This window comes from Capra hircus, chromosome 25 (assembly GCF_001704415.2).
Source record: "Capra hircus breed San Clemente chromosome 25, ASM170441v1, whole genome shotgun sequence".
NCBI classification, from domain to species: domain Eukaryota; kingdom Metazoa; phylum Chordata; class Mammalia; order Artiodactyla; family Bovidae; genus Capra; species Capra hircus.
In genome coordinates, this window is record NC_030832.1 from 35,078,582 (window position 1) to 35,100,682 (window position 22,101).

The window sequence follows — 22,101 nt, forward strand, 5'->3', positions numbered from 1 at the left end:
ATTCTTCCGATCCATGAACATGGTATATTTCTCCATCTATTAGTGTCCTCTTTGATTTCTTTCATCAGTGTTTTATAGTTTTCTATATATAGGTCTAAGCTGTGGTACATATACACAATGGAGTATTACTCAGCTGTTAAAAAGAATACATTTGAATCAGTTCTGATGAGATGGATGAAATTGGAGCCGATTATACAGAGTGAAGTAAGCCAGAAAGAATAACACCAATACAGTATACTAACACATATATATGGAATTTAGAAAGATGGCAATGACAACCCTGTATGCAAGACAACAAAAAAGACACAGATGTGTATAACGGATTTTTGGACTCAGAGGGAAAGGGAGAGGGTGGAATGATTTGGGAGAATGGCATTGAAACATGTATACTATCATGTAAGAATCAAATCGCCAGTCTATGTTCGACGCAGGATACAGCATGCTTGGGGCTGGTGCACGGTGATGACCCAGAGAGATGTTATGGGGGGGAAGGTGGGATGGGGGTTCATGTTTGGGAACGCATGTACACCCATGGTGGATTCAAGTCAATGTATGGCAAAACCAATACAGTATCCTAAAGTAAAATAAAGTAAAAATAAAAATTAAAAAAGTAATTTTATTGGGGTATTGTTTATTTAAATTAAGGTTTAGTTAACAGCATCATTAATATTACTAATTAACATTAGTCTTCGAGATTATGTGCAAATTCCAGGCTGCTATCAAGCCATGCCCATGGAAATTATTCATTAACTATATCAGCTATTATAAAACTAATGAGTTTAGGCAATTGGTTTATCAATTCTATCACAATACCCCCTGCATGTTTTCCTACTTTCCCATTACCAATGCAAAGGTACATTTAGTCAAGTAATACATATAGTTAAATACATATATTAAAAAGCAGAGACATTACTTTGTCAACTGTCAAGGGTGTGGTTTTTCCAATATTCTTGTATGAATGTGAGAGTTGGATTATAAAGAAATCTGAGATTTGAAGAATTGATGCCTTTGAACTGTGGTGTTGGAGAAGACTTTTGGGAGTCCCTTGAACTGCAAGGAGATCCAACCAGTCCATCCTAAAGAAAATCAGTCCTGGGTGTTCACTGGAAGGACTGATGTTGAAGCTGATACTCCACTATTTTGGCCACCTGATGTGAAGAGCTGACTCATTTGAAAAGACCGTGATTTTGGGGAAGATTGAAGGCAGAAGGAGAAGGGGATGACAGGGGATGAGATGGTAAGATGGCATCACTGACTCAATGGACATGAGTTTGGGTAAACTCTGGGAGTTGGTGATGGACAGGGAGGTCTGGCGTGCTGCGGTTTATGGGGTTGCAAAGAGTGGGACACGACTGAGCGACTGAACTGAACTGCATACAAATAGATTGATAATGGGGTTACATTCTCTGGTTTCCATCCCTTTACTGTATCTCAGCCTACTTCATTCAAGTCCATTAAAATATACTATACTTATACACAAGATTCCCTCTTTCTCAAAACCCTCTTCTGCACCACATTCATATTCTCCTATAAATTCTTACACTTATATTTTTATATTCTCATACACTCATACCTAAGTAATTTTTAGTGCTTCAGAATTATTTTATTTTATCACAAAAAATCATAACATTTATAATACAGCACAAACTATGGGTTAATTATTTATTATATTGACAAGCTTACTAAATTTAAAATAGAACTAATATGTTGTATCTTTTGTCAGATAATATCATTAATTATAACCTGAAATACATGGAGAACAGAAACAACGTAACAGAGTTTATTCTACTGGGACTCACACAGAATCCAAAGATGCAGAAAGTCATATTTGCATGAAGAAAGCCTCTTGCCCATGCCACTCCCACTGGGAGCCAACAAAGTCATATTGGTTTTTGGTTATCTTCATCGTGTCTGAGGTTGGAAATGTGCTGACTATGGTCACCATCACCACCAGCCCATTACTGGGGTCTCCCATGTACTTTTTCCTGGCTCATCTCTCTTTTATTGATGTCTGCTATTCCTGTGTCAATACTCCTAAACTGATTTTAGGTTCCCTCCATGAAAAGAAAACCAGCTCTTTCAATGGATGCATGATCCAAATCTTTGGGGAACATTTATTTGGAGGTGCTTATGTCATCCTGCTGACTGCGATGGCCTATGACCACTATGTGGCCATCTGCAAGCCCTTGCACTACACAAGCATCATCAACTGGCAGGTGTGTTGGTTCCTAGTGGGAGTGGCATGGGCAGGAGGCATTCTTCATGCAACTATTCAAATCCTCTTCACCTTCAGCTTACTCTTCTGTGGCCCTAATGTCATAGACCACTTTATGTGTGATCTGAACCCTTTTCTTGAACTTGCCTGCACTGATACCCACACTCTAGGGCTCTTTGTTGCTACCAACAGTGGATTCATCTCTCTGTTAATCTTTCTCCTCTTGGTTGGCTCCTATAGAGTAATTCTACTCTCTTTAAGGGCCTAGAGCTTGGAGGTAAGGCAAAAAGCCCTCTCCACTGTGTCTCCCACATCACGGTGATCCTCTTTTTCTTTGTACCCAGCATATTTGTGCAGATGATACCAGTAGATTCTTTCCCTATTGATAAAGGAGTTTCTACACGGTATTCTACATGGTCATAGCTCCAATGTTAAATCCATTAATCTATACTTTGATAAATGACCAGATGAAAAATGCAATTAGAAAAATTTTTACTAGAAAAGTGAAATTAAGTGATAAATTAAATGCACTTGGAGCTCAGTGTTCATTCAACTGATGCAAAGGTCAAAATGGACATATGGATAAAGAGTACCTATGTTATGAAAAATAACAGTAGAAATCAGAGGTTCTAAAAGTACAGAAGAAGAAATGGAAGAAAGAAATGATAGAAGAATCTCGCCTGGGACTATGCAGCTTATGGGAAATTTTCTACAAAATTGGAACTTAGTCTTACTAGCTTTGTCATTGTATACAGATTTGTAAGCTTTTATCCAAACATAATTAAATAAAAAAAATAAAACATTCAGTGATATTTAGTGGTAATCTCTAATGATATGCAAAGAGTTAAGTGCTGCTATTATCTCCATTTTACAGGTGAGTAAACAAACAGAAAAGAGGATGATCCAAACAGAAACCTCCAGTTCAGTTCAGTTCAGTCGCTCAGTCGTGTGCGACTTTTTGCGACCCCATGAATCGCAGCACGCCAGCCTCCCTGTTCATCACCATCTCCCGAAGTACACTCAGACTCACATCCATCGAGTCCGTGATGCCATCCAGCCATCTTCATCCTCTGTCGTTCCCTTATCCACCTGCCCCCAATCCCTCCCAACATCAGAGTCTTTTCCCATGAGTCAACTCTTCGCATGACGTGGCCAAAGTACTGGGGTTTCAGCTTCAGCATCATTCCCTCCAAAGAAATCCCAGGGTAGATCTCCTTCAGAATGGACTGGTTGGATCTCCTTGCAGTCCAAGGGACTCTCAAGAGTCTCCTCCAACACCACAGTTCAAAGGCATCAATTCTTGGTGCTCAGCCTTCTTCACAGTCCAACTCTCACATCCATACATGACCACAGGAAAAACCATAGCCTTGATTAGATGGACCTTAGTCGGCAAAGTAATGTCTCTGCTTTTGAAAATGCTATCTAGGTTGGTCATAACTTTTCTTCCAAGAGTAAGGGTCTTTTAATTTCATGGCTGCAGTCACCATCTGCAGTGATTTTGGAGCCCCTCAAAATAAAGTCTGACACTGTTTCCACTGTTTCCCCATCTATTTCCCATGAAGTGATGGGACCGGATGCCATGATCTTCATTTTCTGAACGTTGAGCTTTAAGCCAACTTTTTCGCTCTCCTCTTTCACTTTCGTCAAGAGGCTTTTTAGCTCCTCTTCACTTTCTGCCATAAGGGTGGTGTCATCTGCATATCTGAGGTTATTGCTATTTCTCCTGGCAATCTTGATTCCAGCTTGTGTTTCTTCCAGCCCAGCGTTTCTCATGATTTACTCTGCATAAAAGTTAAATAAGCAGGGTGACAATATACAGCCTTGATGTACTCCTTTTCCTATTTGGAACCAGTCTGTTGTTCCATGTCCAGTTCTAACTGTTGCTTCCTGACCTGCATACAGATTTCTCAAGAGGCGGGTCAGGTGGTCAGGTATTCCCATCTCTTTCAGAATTTACCACAGTTTATTGTGATCCATACATTCAAAGGCTTTGGCATAGTCAATAAAGCAGAAATAGATGTTTTTCTGGAACTCTCTTGCTTTTTTCATAATCCAGCGGATGTTGGCAATTTGATCTCTGGTTCCTCTGCCTTTTCTAAAGCCAGCTTGAACATCAGGGAGTTCACGGTTCACGTACTGCTGAAGCCTGGCTTGGAGAATTTTGTGCATTACTTTACTACTATGTGAGATGAGTGCAATTGTGCGGTAGTTTGAGCATTCTTTGGTATTTCCTTTCATTGGAATTGGAATGAATCTGACCTTTTCCAGTCCTGTGGCCACTGCTGAGTTTTCCAAATTTGCTGGCATATTGAGTGAAGCACTTTCACAGCATCATCTTCCAGGATTTGAAACAGCTCATCTGGAATTCCATCACCTCCACTAGCTTTATTCGTAGTGATGCTTTCTAAGGCCCACTTGACTTCACATTCCAGGATGTCTGGCTCTAGATTAGTGATCACATCATCATGATTATCTGGGTCGTGAAGATCTTTTTTGTACAGTTCTTCCATTTATTCTTGCCAACTCTTCTTAATATCTTCTGCTTCTGTTAGGTCCAGACAATTTCTGTCCTTTATCGAGTCCATTTTTGCATGAAATGTTCCCTTGGTATCTCTAATTTTCTTGAAGAGATCTCTAGTCTTTCCCATTCTGTTCTTTTTCTCTATTTCTTTGCACTGATCACTGAAGAAAGCTTTCTTTTGTGTATGTGTGTGTGTGTGTATGTGTTTATTAAAATTTTATTTTTGCTTTATTTTACTTTACAATACTGTATTGGTTTTGCCATACATTGACATGAATCCACCACGGGTGTACACACGTTCCCAAACATGAACCCCCCTCCCACTTCCCTCCCCATAATATCTCTTTCTTATCTCTTCTTGCTCTTCTTTGGAACTCTGCATTCAGATGCTTATATCTTTCCTTTTCTCCTTTGCTTTTCACCTCTCTTCTTTTCACAGCTCTTTGTAAGGCCTCCCCAGACAGCCATTTTGCTTTTTTGCATTTCTTTTCCATGGCTATGGTCTTGATCCCTATCTCCTGTACAATGTCACGAACCTCATTCCATTGTTCATCATGCACTCTATCTATCTAGGCCCTTAAATCTATTTCTAACTTCCACTGTATAATCATGACGGATTTGATTTAGGTCATACCTGAATGGTCTAGCATTTTTCCCTACTTTCTTCAATTTCAGTCTGAATTTGGTAATAAGGAGTTCATGATCTGAGCCACAGTCAGCTCCTGGTCTTGTTTTTGTTGACTGTATACTGCTTCTCCATCTTTGGCTGCAAAGAATCTAATCAACTGATTTCGGTGTTGACCATCTGGTGATGTCCATGTGTAGAGACTTCTCTTGTGTTGTTGGAAGAGGGTGTTTTCTATGACCAGTGCATTTTTGTGGCAAAACTCTATTAGGCTTTGCCCTGCTTCATTCTGCATTCCAAGGCCAAATTTACCTGTCACTCCAGGTGTTTCTTGACTTCCTACTTTTGCATTCCATTTCCCTATAATGAAAAGGACATCTTTTTGGGGTGTTAGTTCTAAAATGTCTTGTAGGTCTTCATAAAACCGTTCAACTTCAGCTTCTTCAGCGTTACTGGTTGGGGCATAGACTTGGATAACTGTGATATTGAATAATTTGCCTTGGAGATGAACAGAGATCATTCTGTCATTTTCTAGATTGCATCCAAGTACTGCATTTTGGACTCTTGTTGACCATGATGGCTACTCCATTTCTTCTGAGGGATTCCTGCCCACAGCAGTACATTTAATGGTCATCTGAGTTAAATTCACCCATTCCAGTCCATTTTATTTTGCTGATTCCTAGAATGTTGACATTCACCCTTGCCATCTTTTGTTTGACCACTACCAATTTGCCTTGATTCATGGACCTGACGTTCCAGGTTCCTATGCAATATTGCTCTTTACATCATTGGATCTTGCTTCTATCACCAGGCACATGCACAGCTGGGTATTGTTTTTGCTTTGGCTCCATCCCTTCATTCTTTGCGGAGTTATTTCTCCACTGATCTCCAGTAGCATCTTGGGCACCTAATGACTGGGGAGTTCCTCTTTTGGTATCCTATAATTTTACCTTTTCATACTGTTCATGGAGTTCTCAAGGCAAGAATACTGAAGTGGTTTGCCATTCCCTTCTCCAGTGGACCACGCTCTGTCATACCTCTCCACCCTGACCCACCCGTCTTGGGTTGCCCCACAGGTATGGCTTGGTTTCTTTGAGTTAGACAAGGCTGTGGTCCAAGTGTGATTAGATTGACTAGTTTTCTGTGAGTATGGTTTCAGTGTGTCTGCCCTCTGATGCCCTCTTGCAACACCTACCATCTTACTTGGGTTTCTCTTATCTTGGGCGTGGGGTCTCTCTTCACGGCTGTTCCAGCAAAGCACAGCCGCTGCTCCTTACCTTGAACGAGTGGTAATGTGTTCCAAATTCATTAGTCCCTACCAACATGCTTTTTACAATATATCTCAGGCCATATTTTTGGTTGTTATTGCCCTGTTTCTGGGTAAGGTTATCATATTCAGCTCTCCAAGGTACATATTGCCCTCCAGACAGGCAAGCTTTAGCGACTGTCTTCCACTCATGGGGTGACATCCATCTGGCCAGTAAGGCCTCTACCATGATACAGTATATGGGGCTGTAGGCCCATACAAAGCACAAGCCTGTTTGAGTTCTTTAATCATTTTCATTGGAATGGGTTCCCAGTAGGGGGGCTCTTCCCCCACCACTTTCGTCAAATATTACTGGAAAACGAGCCTCAAGGTGGGGATCAAATTCACCCTTGGGGCTAGAGAGAACCCTTTTCCAGGGAACTTCTAGTGGAGGCCCCTCACCCTTATAAGGAGGGGGCAGGGGACACTCTAGCATCCCATGTCTTTATTTTCCTACTTCGGAGATCTTTTAACTGTTCGATGTTTAAATCTTACAGATGGCCTAATTGGGGATGTTTCCCTTAAGTTCCTGGGAGTGGATGGCTTGACTGGGGACGTTTCTCTTAAACTCCTGGGAGCATATTTATCTAAAAGGGAGCAGTCCTCATCAGAATCGAGCTGCTGTTCCCTCTAAATCTTCCTCATCCTGAGGGGAAAGCTGATCTTTCTTCTCATCGCTATCTTCTGCATGCTCCTGGGCAGTCATAGCAGCTAGCCATTCATTTAGCTGCCGATAAGTAGGTATTGCCTCTTTTCCTCATCTTCCTCTTTTACATGTACCTTTTTCTCTTCACTTTCCTCTTTAACATGTACTTTTCAGATTCAGGAGCAGGGTCTAAACCATCTCTAATCATATTCCATAAGGAAAAGGCATCAGTAGGCACTTTTTCTGGACCATGCTGAGTATAATAAGTTTTTAGCCGTTTTCCTACTTTTTCCCAAGTATCTAAGTTAACAGTGGACATTGCTCTTGTACAAACGTAAAAAAAAAAAAGAATGAATATTGGCTTTCTTAACTTTAATTCTTCTTTTATTTAACAATTGCAAGATTACTCCTATAAAAAGTTGTCATTCTTTTGACTCACTGTAACCCATGTCAGAGATTTAAGTCTTGTAAAGAAGGTTTCATTTCAACCTTTGTAAAGGGGGGTTTCTTTTTAACCCTGATACAGAAGGTTTCCTTTCAACCTTTATAAATGGGGTTTGTTTTCAACCCTTAGAAAGAAGGTTTCTTTTCAACCCGTTTAAAGAAGGTTTGGTTTCAACCCTTTTCAACATTTCCCGCTCTAACTGACCCTACCTATCTTATACAGGGGGGTCCGTGACACCCTGAGTGGGGTCCTAGCCGTCCTGAAAACTGAGCAATGGGGCAGACCTACTTTCGAATAGCCTGCTCTGGGCGCCACTTACCAGGGATCAGCCCTGTTTGGATCCAGGGTATCCGAAGCATGGGTGGCATGGCGTGAGAGAGATATAGAGAGAGATAAGGAAAGAATTTTCAGTTAAGAAAATAAAGGATAGAAAAGAAGCTGATTTTCCTTGGTTTACACAGAAAGCCAATAAAGCACCAGAAAAGGGACTTGCAGTGTTCACGGAGGTCGCAGGCACCCTCTCGAATAGCGGAAGGTGCCCCCACCTTGGGCACCTTATCGAGTGGGTCTTAGAAGCCCAGGAAGGACAGTGAACTCAGAGGGCCCCTGCACTTCAGGGAATTACCCTGAAACAGAGATAAAGAGATAAAGAAAATATGACATGGGGAGGCCAAGCTTGTGTAAGACCTTTAACTTTATTTTCAAAAGGAGCTTATATACCCTAAGTTTTACATAATGGAAGATGCAGAGTCATGCAGGGGCAGCAGTCCTGACCCTTCTCAATACCAGGCTTTCTTTCTGCATACCTTTCCGTATACAAAAGATCTCAGGTGATTTACATTATCTTCTGGCCATGAGGCTATTTAACATTTTATGGCTCTTTTCCTTGATAAATATTAATCAACAAAAAAAAAACCCTCATTTTCCCTTGACCTGTCTTTTCTTTAATCTGCATCACCCTCAAAGTACTAAATAAAGTTACATTCTTATAGAACAAAGGTGCAGTGGGTTACAACAGAGGAAGTACTTAACTCAAAGATCTAATGTTGCTAATTATTTTTTCTATACACCAACTATATTAATTAATGCAATCCCAGGTACACAACAAATAACAGATATGAAAACTTGGCAACAAGTATTGGATCAACAATGAAATCCTTCACCAATACTATCCTAATAATGTTTAACTCCTCAAAAGGCTCTACATTCCTAGAATGTGTCTCTCATGGTTGGGAGGCTGTACAGTCACATGCGTAGTGGTAAAAGTCTGGATAAACCTGTCAGGCAAGTTAGAAAGCTATCAGATGGGTTTGAATTGAAACACTCCAATTACACCCAGGAGACTTAATAACTAAACTTCTAATTTAATTTTCTTCAGAAAAAGTTGGTCGGGGATAGCCCCCCATTGGTAACAGGGGAGTTGGTGAAACATAACAGGACAGGCAAACTCTGGTTTTGGGGTAGATGCTCGACCAGGTCCAGGGGGTCCCTTGGTTCCTGACTCACCTTTGCCTGTCGGGCCTCTTCTTCATGACCTTCGTCATGGGTGGGATTTCCTGTGCTGGCTCCCGGTAGCTCGTGTTGTCTCAAGAAAGTCAAGGATCCATGTGAGTTGCGAGGGACCTCTCGGGATTCCTATCCAGTCAGTGCCATGGCCAAGGTCCTCATCTCTAGCTGAGGCCTGAACCTCAGGGTTCCTCGCCAGTGCTGACTTGGATATCAGAATTCTATGGAGTTTCAAAAGGGAGTAAGGCCTCGCCTCATGTGAGACTTGGAAGCCCGCTTTGATCTCAAGCTGTAAAAGTACTGTGAAGACGACTGTCCAGTTGACGTAGGGTTGTGAGGCTTTTTCTTGATGTGTCACAGGCTGTCACACTTCCCATCTTGTTTTGAGTCGATACTCTGGGTGACAGTCGAGTCAGTGCAGGGGAATAGGGTGTATTTGGAGTGGATTGGGACATCTGGGTCTTTTGGAATTGTGGCACGACCCCTGGAGTTCCTCTCGACTTTCAATTGGAGACCTCCTCCTCTTGAGGTACGACGGGAATGCCGGGATTCCCTTCCCAACGAAGAAGGGAAATGAACCCTCATCTCAAGATGAGGAGGGAAAACCGGGGCTCTTCTTGAGTTGTACTGGGACACTAGGTGTTCCTCTCGAGTGGAGATGGGTATGTCGGGGAACTTCTTGAGTTGTATCAAGGGTGTCAAGGACCCTTTTGAGGCTCAATAGGGTAGGTGGGATTTCTCTGGAGACTACACAGCAGAAAACGGCCTCATCTCACATTGAGGGGAGACTCTCCTGGTTTTTCTTGAGTTGCGGCAGGAAACTTGGGGTTCCTCTCAAGTTACGATAGGGATCTCATGAACCCGCTCGTGTTGCCTTAGGAAAGTCTAGTCTCCATCTGAGTTGAGAGGGCCATCTCTGAATTCGTCTCCAGTCAGTGCCATGTCCTAGGTCCTCATCTGGAGCTGAGGCTGGAATCTGAGGATTCCTCTCTAGTGCTGACATGGAACTCGGTGTTCCTATGGATTTTCAACAAGGGAGTCACACCTCACCTGGTGTGCTGACATGCAAGTCCGCTTTCCAATAGAGCTGTAACAGTAGTGTCAGTCTTCCTGTTAATTGACATAGGGATCTGCGGCTTTCTCTTCAGGTGTCAGACTGTCAAAAGTGCCATTGTGTTTTGAGTCGATACTCACGGTTTGACACACTTGATGCAACTCAAGATGTTCCCAGACATACCTGTCTCCACTCGAGAGGAACACCAAGGGTCCCACCAGAACTCATGAAGAGACCAGGTTTTCCCTCCTCAACTCGAGATGAGGTCCTTTTCTCTGCTTCTTCGGGAAAGGAATCCTGGAGTTCCAGTCGCATCTCAAGAGGAGGCGCTCTCAACGGGAAAGTGGAGAGGAACTCCAGGGGTCGTGCTACCATTCCAAAAGACCTGATGTCACAATCCACTCCAGATACACCTGATTCCCCTGTACTGACTCAACTCTCGGCCCGAGTATAGACTCAGAAGACGATGGCATGTGTGACAGCCTTGTGACACCTCGAGAGAAAGACACAGATCCAAACGTCAACTTGACAGGAAGCCTGACAATACTGTTACAGCTCGAGAAGAAAGCGGACTTGCATGTCTCCACATGAGACCAGGCCTGGCTTCCCTGTTGAAACTCCATAGGAACCCCGAGATCCATGTCAGCACTGTAGAGGAACCATGAGGTTCTCGCCTCAGATCAAGATGAGGACCTAGGACCCGGTACCGCCTGGAGAGGAATCCCGAGAGGACCCTCGTAACTCGCAAGGACTCTGGACTTTCCTGAGGCCACAGGAGCGGGTCCCTGAGGTCCCTGCCATAACTCGAGAGCAACCCCAAGTTTCTTGCCGCAACAGGAGAAAAACCAGGAGATTCTCCCCACAACGCGAGATGAAGCCCTTTTCTGCTGTGGCTTTTCGAGAGAAATCCCACCTTCCCTCTGAGACTCGAAAGGGTCCTTGACACCCTTGATGCAACTCAAGAAGTTCCCCGACACACCAGTCTCCACTCGATAGGAACACCGAGAGTCCCAATACAACTCAAGAAGAGCCCAGTAGTTCCCTCCACATCTCGAGATGATGGTCCATTTCCCTGCTTCGTTGGGAAAGGACTCTAGATGTTCCCGTCGCATCTCAAGAGGAGGCACTCTGAACAGGAAAGTCGAGACGAACTCCAGGGGTCATGCCACCATTCCAAAAATCCCCAAATGTCTCAGTCCATTTCAGAGGTACCTGATTTCCCTGCACTGCCTCGACTTTCACTCCGAGGATCGACTTACACCACAGTGGAACCTGTGACAGCCCTGTGGGAAAGCCTCGTGGGAAAGCCACAGATCCCTTTATCAACGTGCAGGGAAGCCTGACACTGCTGCTCCAGCTCGGGAGAAAATTGGACATGAATGTCCCCACATGAGACGAGGACTGACTCCACCGTGGAGACTGCAGAAGTACCCCAAGTTCCATCTCAGCACTGAAGAGGAATCCTTAGGTTCCAGCATCATCTCCACATGAGGACTTAAGCCCCGGCACCAACTGGAGATGAATCCTGAGAGGCCCTTAGCAATTCGCATGTAGACTTGCCTTTCCTGAGGCCAAAATGGCGGGCCCCTGAGGTCCCCATCATAACTCGAGAGGGACCTGCTGCAACTCGAGAAAATCCAGGAGTTTCTCCCCTCCAGGCGAGATGAGGACCTTTTCCACTGGGGCGTCCTAGGCAAAACACACCTTCCCTCTTGAACTTCAAAAGGGTTCTTCACACTCTTGCTGCGACTAAAGGAGTTCCCCTACATACCCGTCTCCACTCAAGAGGAACACCCAGGGTCCCGCCAATATCAAGAGGAGTCCCGTTTCATCTCGTAGCTCGAGATGAGGGATCCTTTCACTGCTTAATCAGGAAAGGATTCCCGGCGTTCCCGTTGCATCTCAAGAGGAGGCGCTCTCAACAGGAAAGTCAAGAGGAACTGCAGGCGTCGTGCCACCATTCCAAAAGCCCCGCAAAAGTGTCAGTCCACCCCAGAGGAACCTGATTTCCCTGCACTGCCTCGACATTCTTGCCGAGGATCTACTCACACCACGGCGGCATGTGTGACAGCCCTGTGGGAAAGCCTCGTGGGAAAGCCTCAAGGGAAAGCCACAGATCCCTGTATTAACACGACGGGATGCCTGACACTGCTGCTACAACTCGGGAGGAAAGCGGACATGCATGTCCCCACTCGAGACGAGGACTGACTCCCCTGTGGATTCTCCAGAAGTACACCAAGATCCATGTAAGCACTGGAGAGGAACCCTCAGGTTTGGCCTCGACTCCACACGAGGTCTTAGGCCTCAGCACCGACTGGAGAGGAATCCCAAGAGGCCCAAGCCAACTCGCATGGAGACTGGACTTTCCTGAGGCCACAAGAGCCAGTCCCTGAGGTCCCCATCGTAACTCGAGAGACACTTGATGCAACTCCAAAAAATCCAGGAGGTTCTCCCCTCCAGGAGAGATGAGGCCCTTTTATGATGAGGCGTCTAGAGGCAAATCACACCTTCCCTCTTGAACTTTGAAAGGGTCCTTCACACCCTTGCTGCAACTCAAGAAGTTTCCCGACATACCCGTCTCCACTCCAGAGGAACACCGAGGGTCCCGCAAACATCAAGAGGAGCCCCATTTTCGCCTCAGCCTCGAGATGATGGTTCCTTTCCCTGCTTAGTTGGGAAAGGAATACCGGCGTTCCCGTCTTGTGTCAAGCGGAGGCGCTCTCAACAGGAAAGTCGAGAGGAACTCCCGGGGTCGTGCCAACATTCCAAAAGTCCCCCAAATGTCTTAGTCCACTCCAGAGGAACCTGATTTCCCTGCACTGCCTTGACTTTCACGCTGAAGATCGACTCACACCACAGTGGCACGTGTGACAGCCCTGTGGGAAAGCCTCGTGGGAAAGCCACAGATCCCCGTATCAATGCACAGGGAAGCCTGACACTGCTGCTACAGCTCAGAAGGAAAGCTGACATGCATATCCCCACTGGAGACGAGGACTGACTCCCCCGCGGAGACTCCAGAAGTACCCCAAGTTCCATCTCAGCAATGGAGAAGAAGCCTAAGGTTATGGCTTCATCTTCACATGAGGTCTTAAGCCCTGGCACCAACTGGAGAGGAATCCCGAGAGGCCCTTTGCAATTTTCATGTAGACTGGCCTTTCCTGAGGCCAAAAGAGCGGGTCCCTGAGGTCCCTGTCGTAACTCGAGAGGGACCTGCTGCAACTTGAGGAAATCCAGGAGGTTCCAACCTCCAGGCGAGAGGAGGCCCTTTTCTGCTGAGGCTTCTTCAGGAAAATCAAACCTTTTCCCTTGAACTTAGAAAGGGCCCTTCACACCCTTGCTGCAACTCAAAAAGTTACCCGACTTATGCGTCTGCCATCGAGAGGAACACCAGGGGTCCCGGCAACATCAAGAGGAGCCCCGTTTCCACCACGTAGCTCAAGATCAGGGTTCCTTTTCCTGCTTCGTTGGGAAAGGATTCCTGGGGTTCCCGTCGCATCTCAAGAGGCGGTGCTCTCAACAGGAAAGTCGAGAGGAACTCCAGGGGTCGTGCCACCATTCCAAAATCCCCCAAATGTCTCAGTCCACTAAAAAAGCACTGATCACCCTGCCCTGCCTCGACTTTCACCCCGAGAATCGACTCACAAAACGTTGGCACGTGTGAAAGCCCTGTGGGAAAGCCTCGTGGGAACGCCACAGATCCTTATATCAACACGACGGGAAGACTGACATTGCTTTGAAAGCTCGGGAGGTAAGAGGACGTGCATGTCCCCACTCGAGAGTGACCAACCACAACTCCAGAAAATCCAGGAGGTTCTCCCCTCTGGCGAGAGGAGCCTCTTTTCGGCTAAGACGTCTCCAGGCATTTCACACATTCCCTCTTGAACTTGGAAAGGGTCGTTCACACCGTTGCTGCAACGCATGAAGTTACCCGACATATCCGCCTCCACTCGAGGTCAACACCGAGGCTCCCGTCAACATAAAGAGAGCTCCGATTCCTCCTCATTCCTCGAGATGAGGATTCCTTTCTCTGTTTCTTCGGGAAAGAATTCCCAGCATTCACGTCGAATCTCAAGAGGAGGCGCTCTCAACAGGAAAGTCGAAAGGACTCCAGGTGTCATGCTACCATGCCAAAAGTCCTCAAAATGTCTCAGTCCACTCCAGAGGAATCTGATTTCCCTGCCCTGCCTCGAATTTCACGCCGAAGATCGACTCACACCACGGTGGCACGGGGGACAGCCCTGTAGGAAATCCTCGTGGGAAAGCCTAGAGGAAAAGCCACAGATCCCTGTATCAACGCGATGGGAAGCCTGACACTGCGGCAACAGCTCAGGAGGAAAGCGGATGAGCATGTCCCCACTCGAGTCGAGGACTCACTCCCCTGTAGACACTTCGGAAGTACTCCAACATCCATGTCAGCACTCAGGAGGAATCCTCAGGTTCCGGCCTCCACTACACACGAGGTCTTAGGCCCCGGCACCGACTGGAGAGGAATCCCAAGAGACCCCTCGCAACTGGCATGCAGACTGGCCTTTCCTGAGGCCAGAAGATCGGGGCCCTGTGGTCCCCATGGTAACTCGAGAGCGACCTGCTGGAACTCACAAAAATCCAGGAGGTTCTCCGCTCCAGGCGAGATGAGGCTTAGGTGTCTCGAAGCAAGTCACACCTTCCCTCTTTAACTTCCAAACGGTCTTAAACACCAGTGCAGAAACTCAAGAAATTCCCTGAAACACCAGTCTCCACTCGAGAGGAAGAATGAGGGTCCCACAAACATCAAGAGCAGCCCCGTTTCCGCCTTGCAGCTCGAGATGAGTGTTCCCTTCCCTGCGTCATCGGGAAAGAATTCCCGGCATTCCCGTCGCATCTCAAGAGGAGGCGCTCTCAACAGGAAGGTCAAGAGGAACTCCAGGGTTCGTGCTACAACTTCAACAGTCCCTGAAATATCTCAGTCCACTCCGTAGGAACCTGATTTCTCTGAACTGACTCGAATTTCACACCGAGGACGGACTCACATCACGGTGGCACGTGTGACATCCCTGTGGGAAAGCCTCGTGGGGAAATATCGAGGGAAAGTCACAGATCCCTGTATCAACGTGACAGGAAGCCTGAAACTGATGCTACAGCTCGGAAGGAAAGCGGACATGCATGCCCCCACTTGAGACGAAGATTGACTCCCCTGTGGAGACTCCAGAAGTACCCTGAAATCCATGTCAGCACTGGAGAGGAATCCTCAGGTTCCGGCCTGGACTCCACACGAGGTATTAGTCCCTGGGACTGACTGGAGAGGAGTCCCGAGAGGCCCCTGGCAAATCGCATGAAGACTGGACTTTTCTGAGGCCAAAATCGCGGGTCCATGAATTCCCTGTCGTAACTTGAGAGGAACCTGCCGCAACTCGAGAAAATCCAGGAGGTTCTCCCCTCCAGGCGAGATGAGGTCCTTCTCAGCTAAGGGGTCAGGAGGCAAATCACACCTTCCCTCTTGAGCTTCGAAGGGTCCTTCACACCCTTCCTGCAACTCAAGAATTTCCCCAACATTCCCCACCTTAACCGAGATGGACACCAACTGTCCCGCCAACATCAAGAGGAACCCCGTTTCCTCCTCATAGCTCGAGATGAGGGTTCCTTCCATGCTTTGTCTGGAAAGGATTCCCGGCTTTTCCGTCGCATGTAAAGAGGAGGTGCTCTCAACAGGAACGTCGAGAGGAACTCCAGGGGTCGTGCTACCATTCCAAAAGTCCCCAAAATTCCTCATTCCAATCAAGAAGAACCTGATTTCCCTGTGCTGCCTCGAATTTCACATCGAGTATCGACTCACACCACAGAGGCACATGTGAAAGCCCTGTGGGAAAGCCTCATGGGAAAGCCTCGAGGGAAAGCCAGAGATCCCTGCATCAACGGGACGGGAAGGCTGACACTGCTGCTACAGCTCAGGAGGAAAGCGGACGTGCATGCCCCCACTCGAGATGAGGCCTGACTCCCCTGTGGAGACTCCAGAAGTACCCCAAGCTCCATGTCTGCACTGGAGAGGAATCCTCAGGTTCTGACTTGACTCCTCACGAGGTCTTACGCTCCGGTACTGACTCTAGAAAAATACAGAGAGGCCCTTCCCAACTCGCATGGAGATTGGGCTATCCTGAGACCACAAGAGCAGGTCCCTGAGGACCCAGTCATAACTCGAGAGGAAGATGCCACAGCTTGAGAAAATCCAGGAGGCTCTCCCCTCCAGACGAGATGAGGCCCTTTTCGGCTGAGGAGTTTCCAGGCAAATCACACCTTCCCTCTTGAACTTCGAAAGGGTCCTTCACACCCTTGCTGCATCTCAAGAAAGTCCCCAACATACCGGGCCCCCTCAAGAGGTACAACAAGGGTCCCGCCAACATCAAGAGGATCCCCGTTTCCATCTCATAGCTCGAGATGAGGTTTCCTTTCCCTGCTTCCTCGAGAAAAGATTAAATGGCATTCCGGTCGAAACTCAAGAGGAGGCCTTCTCAAAGGGAAAATCAAGAGGAACTCCAGGGTTCGTGCCACCATTCCAAAAGTCCCCCCAAACTCTCAGTCCAATCCAGAGGAAACTGATTTCCCTGGACTGCACCGACCTTCACATTGAGGATCAACTCACATCATGGTGGCAGGTGGGGCAGACCTGTGAAAAAGCCAGGAGGGAAAGGGTCGAGGGAAAGCCACAGAACCCTGCATCAACGAGACGGGAAGCCTGATACGGCTGCTAGAGCTCGGAGGGAAAGCTGATGTGCAACTCCCCACACGAGTCAAGGACTGATTCCCCTGGGGAGACTCCAGAAGTACCCCAAGTTCCATGTCAGCACTGGAGAGGAATCCTCAGGTTCCGGCCGCGACTCCACACAAGGTCTGAGGCCCCCTAGCGACTCGCATGGAGACTGGCCTTTCCTGAGGCCACCAGAGCGGGTCCCTGAGGTCACCGCCATAAATCGAGAGGCACCTGGCCCAACTCGAGAAAAATCAGGAGGTTCTCTCCTCCAGGAAAGATGAGGCCCATTTACGATGAGGCGTCTCCAGGCTAATCAAACTTTCCCTCCTGAAATTCGAAAGGGTCCTTCACACCCTTGCTGCAACTCAAGAAGTTCACCGACATATCCGTCTCCACTCGAGAGGAAGAACGAGGGTCCCAACAACATCAAGAGGAACCCCGTTTCCGCCTCATAGCTCGAGATGAGGGATCCTTTCACTGCTACGTTGGGAATGAATTCCCGGTGTTCCCATTGCATCTCAAGAGAAGGTGCTCTCAACAGAAAAGACGAGAGGAATTCCAGATCATGCCACCTTTCCAGTAGTCCCCAAAATATCTCAATTCATTCCACAGGAACCCGTTATCCCTGCACTGCCTCGACTTTCACGCCGAGGATCCACTCACACCACGGTGGCACTTGGGACAGCCCTGTGGGAAAGCTTCGTGGGAAAGCCTCGAGGGAAAGCAATAGATCCCTATATCAACGTGACAGGAAGCATGACACTGCTGCTATAGCTCGGGAGAAAAGCAGATGTGCATATCGCCAGTCGAGATGAGGACTGAGTCAACTGTGGAGACTCCAGAGTACCCCCAGATCAATGTCAGAAATGGAGAGGAATCCTCAGGTTCCGGACCTGACTCCACAAAAGGTCTTCGGACATGGCATCAACTGGAGAGGAATCCCGAGAGGCCCACTAGCAACTCGAATGGAGACTGGCCTTTCCTGAGGACAGAAGAGTGGGTACCTGAGGTCACCATCATAAATGCAGAGGCAACTGCCTTAACTCGAGAGGCATCTGCCATAACTAGACAAATTCCAGGAGGTTTTCCCCTCCAGGCGAAATGAGGCCCATTTCCGCTGAGGTGTCTCCAGGCTTATCACACCTTCCCTCTTGAACTTCTAAAGGGTCCTTCACACCCGTGCTGCAACTCAAGAAGTACCCCGACATAGATGTCTCCAATGGAGAGGAAGAACGAGGGTCCCGCCCACATCAAGATTAGACCTGTTTACACCTGGTAACTTTAGATAAGGTATCCTTTCCCTGCTTCACCAGGAAAAATTCCTGGCGTGCCCATCGCATTTCAAGAAGAGGCGCTCTCCACAGGAAAGCTGAGAGGAACGCTAGGATTGTGCAACCATGTCAATAGTCCCCCAAATGTCTCAGTTCATTTCAGAGGAACCTGTTTTCCCAGCAGTGCCTCGACGTTCACGGCGAGGATTGACTACCACCACGGTGGCACGTGGGACAGCCATGTGGGAAAGCCTCCTGGGAAAGCCGCGAGGGAAAGCCAAATATCCCTATATCAACACGACGCGAAGCATGACACTGCTCCTACATCTCGGGTGAAAAGCGGACGTGCATGGGACAACTAGAAATGAGGACTGACTCCCCTCTGGAGACTCCAGAAGTACCCCAAGATCCATGTCAGAACTGGAGAGGAAACCTCAAGTTCCGGCCCCAACTCCACACAAGGTCTTACGTCCTGGCATCAAAGGTAGAGGAATACCGAGAGGCCCACTAGCAACTCGCATGGGGACTAGCCTAAACTGAGGCCGCAAGAGCGGGTCCCTGAGGTCCCCGTCGTAAGTCGAGAGCACATGCCACAACTCGAGAAAATCCAGGAGGTTCTCCCCTCAAGGCGAGATGAGGCCCATTTCCGCTGAGGCATCACGAGGCTAATCACACCTAACATCCGGAACTCACAAAGGGCCCTTCAAATCCTTGCTGCAACTCAAGAAGATCCTCGACATACCCGTATCCTCTCTAGAGGAAGCACGAGAGTCCCGCCCACATCCAGAGGAGCCCTGTTTCCGCCTCATAGCACGAGAGGAGGGATCCTTTCCCTGTGTGTTCGGGAAAGAATTCCCGCGTTCCCGTCGCATCTCAAGAGGAGGCGCTCTGCACAGGAAAGGCGAGAGGAACCCCAGGGTATTTCCACCATTCCCAGAGTCCCCAGATGTCTCAGTCCATTCCAGGGAAACCTGTTTTCCCTGCACTGCCTCGACTTTCAAGCCGAGGATCGACTCACACCACGGTGGCACGTGGGACAGCCCTGTGGGAAAGCCTCGTGGGAAAGCCTCGTGGGAAAGCCTCGAGGGAAAGACACTGATCCCTTGATCCACTCGACGGGAAGCATGACACTTCTGTTACATCTCGGGAGGAAGCCCACGTACATGCCGCCACTCGAGACAACGACTGACTCCCCTGGGGAGACATCAGAAATATCCCAAGATCCATGTCAGCACTGCAGAGGAATCCTCAGGTTCCTGCACCGACTCCACACAAGGTCTTAGGCCCCGGCATCGACGGGAGAGGAATCCCAAGAGGCTCCCGAACAACTCGCATGGGGACTGGGCTTTCCTGAGGCCACCAGAGCGGGTCCCTGATGTCCCCAGAGCGGGTCCCTTAGGTCCCCGTCGTAAGTCGAGAGCACCTGCCGCAACTCGAGAAAATCCAGGAGTTTCTACCCTCCAGAGGAGATGAGGCCTCCAGACGATCTGTGGCTTTCCCTCGAGTCTTTCCCACGAGGCTTTCCCACGAGGCTTTCCCACAGGTCTGTCCCACGTGCCACTGTGGTGTGAGTCGATCCTCGGCTTGAAAGTCGAGGCAGTGCAGGGAAAACAGGTTTCTCTGGAATGGACTGAGACATCTGGGGGACTCTGGGAATGGTGACACGACCCTGGAGTTCCTCTCGCCTTTCCGGTGGAGAGTGACTCCTCTTGAGATGCAACGGGAATGCACTCACCTCAGGGGGAAGCATAGCCTGCCAGCCCAAGAGGAAGGGCAGAGGAGAGGTGTAGCCACGCTGAGAGTGGGCCTGCCACTGTTCCGCGTTCCCTGGACCTTCCCTCCCTGCCCCGGTCTCACGCTTATCCACACCGACGATGAGACCCGCTGTCTACCTGCTCTGTCCCCAGTGCCACCACAGGCTCAGCCCCCGGCATGGTCAGGAGGTGAGAGTCCCAGGACGGGACCTGAAGCTCTTGCTGCCAGCCTCGCACCCAGGCTGGACTCTGTCCAAGTGAATCCCTCAGGAGAGAAGGGGACGTAAAGGCATCTCAGCGACCACCCTTCTTGGACTGCTCCTCTGCCCACAGTGGCGACCCGATTAGGTTACAAGGACCAGGGGGCCTACTCCGCGCAGGTGGACCAGCACGCAGTTGTTCCAAGAGCTCGGGGCGGCGGTACGTGTCCCCCCCACAGGCACCTCTCTCACTTAGGTAACTACTGGCCCTAGTGACTCTGGGCAAGGCCTGAATATGAAAAGTGGGAACATAACTTGTGCCACTGACATGGTTTGAACCTTGGATCGAAATACCTCTCCAAGCCACGTCCTCCTATGTGGCCTTGCATATTTCCAGAGACCCCACAAAATGGACAAGGGCGCTTGCATCCAGATCTTTGAGATCACCAGTGCCGTGCGGTGGGACCAGTGGGTGGGTCTCTGGATTCCTTCTGCTAACCTCTGGCCGCACACTGGATTTCGCGATGCATCTGGGGGTGGACCTCTGTGCACGCGCTCCTGCCCTAGCCTCCACTGCCCTACCCAGTTGGCCGCCTGGACTGAACACCACTGGAGAAGTTCATGGATCAGTGTGTAGGGAAGGCCTGAAAGCTGGGGCTCCTGGACCAAGAGTCCGCACATCCACACAGCGCCCTGCAAGAGAATCCCCGGAGGCCAAAGGTTTGGCGCACTAGACAGAAAGGCTTTCGCAGACTCTTAAAAAAAACCAGCATTCTTTTTCTAGAGTCCTAGAGGCCCTGCTGGCAGAAAGCGGAGGCAACCAGATAGCCGTCCACCGCCCAAGCCGCCTCCCTATTATGAAGATCCTGCCGAAAACAGTGGCTATTTACAGCACCGCTAGCTACAAAGACGTGCTCTGTTGACTGCTTCTGGGTGAGGGAGCAGGCTGGTGGGGTCCATGATGAAAGAAGGAAGGGGGAGTGTGGGGAGAAAACGCTAGAGACGCCCCACCCCATACCTGGATGATGTGGAGGCGGCAAAGGGAGGAGGGGCCAGAAAGTCAGGCTGGGAGATGCCGCAGGAATCTCATCTGTCAGTATGAGGGGAAGACGCATCTAGTTGGTTTACAACCAGGTCATGTTCCTTTTCTCGTCTTCTCCCAGGCGCTTCTTTTCCCTTCTTGCTTCTTGCCTACCTCCTTCAACCTCCAGTGGTTTTCTCTGATCTCTCTACGTGGTCGCTTGATTCTTTCTGACGCAAGGACACGCTCCCCAAGGTTACTAAACAAGGGCCCGGGTAGTGATGAGGTGTATAAATGGTGGTCTATAGTAATTCTCGCCCCATTATCTCTCTGGCCCCAGGGTGGATAGCTTATCAGTGGTTGAAAGAACTGGACTGGCTTGAAACACCTGAAGAGAATTATTTCCCCATTAAGGTAGCAGGTCACCCTCCAAGTGACACTCCACTCCTTCCCGCTCGCCTTACCTCCCACCTCCTCTCTCCCTTCGCCATGAATGGATTCTGCACCTTGCTTGCTTAACGTTCAGTGTAACGGCGCAGGGGGTGGGATGGTGTGTCCAGACTGGACGCCTCATGCCTTTGACCCCATGCTTAGACGCCTTAAACCTCTCAGGTCTCGTTGGGGGGGCGGATACCGCTTCAAGCTGGGGTCGCTGCCTTCTCTGCTTTCTTTCCTTATCTGCCCCCTGCCGCCACAGCTGGTGAAAACAGGCAGAGCTGCCCCGCAGACAGGAGCTACATGCAGCGTACCGCCCACATGGGTCATGGATGTTGAAAGCTTCTAGTAACTCCTGGGCTGAGAGAAACTGGCTTA

General features: G+C 48.5%; 1 protein-coding gene and 1 pseudogene across 1 annotated transcript in view; both read left to right on the top strand.

The window, feature by feature from the left end:
* The window catches only part of LOC102181832 (NADPH--cytochrome P450 reductase), a gene marked incomplete in the record, with an annotated part of 1,163,480 nt that overhangs the window by 1,105,211 nt on the left and 36,168 nt on the right, over positions 1-22,101 (top strand).
* Positions 1,753-2,772, top strand: LOC102190775 (annotated as a pseudogene).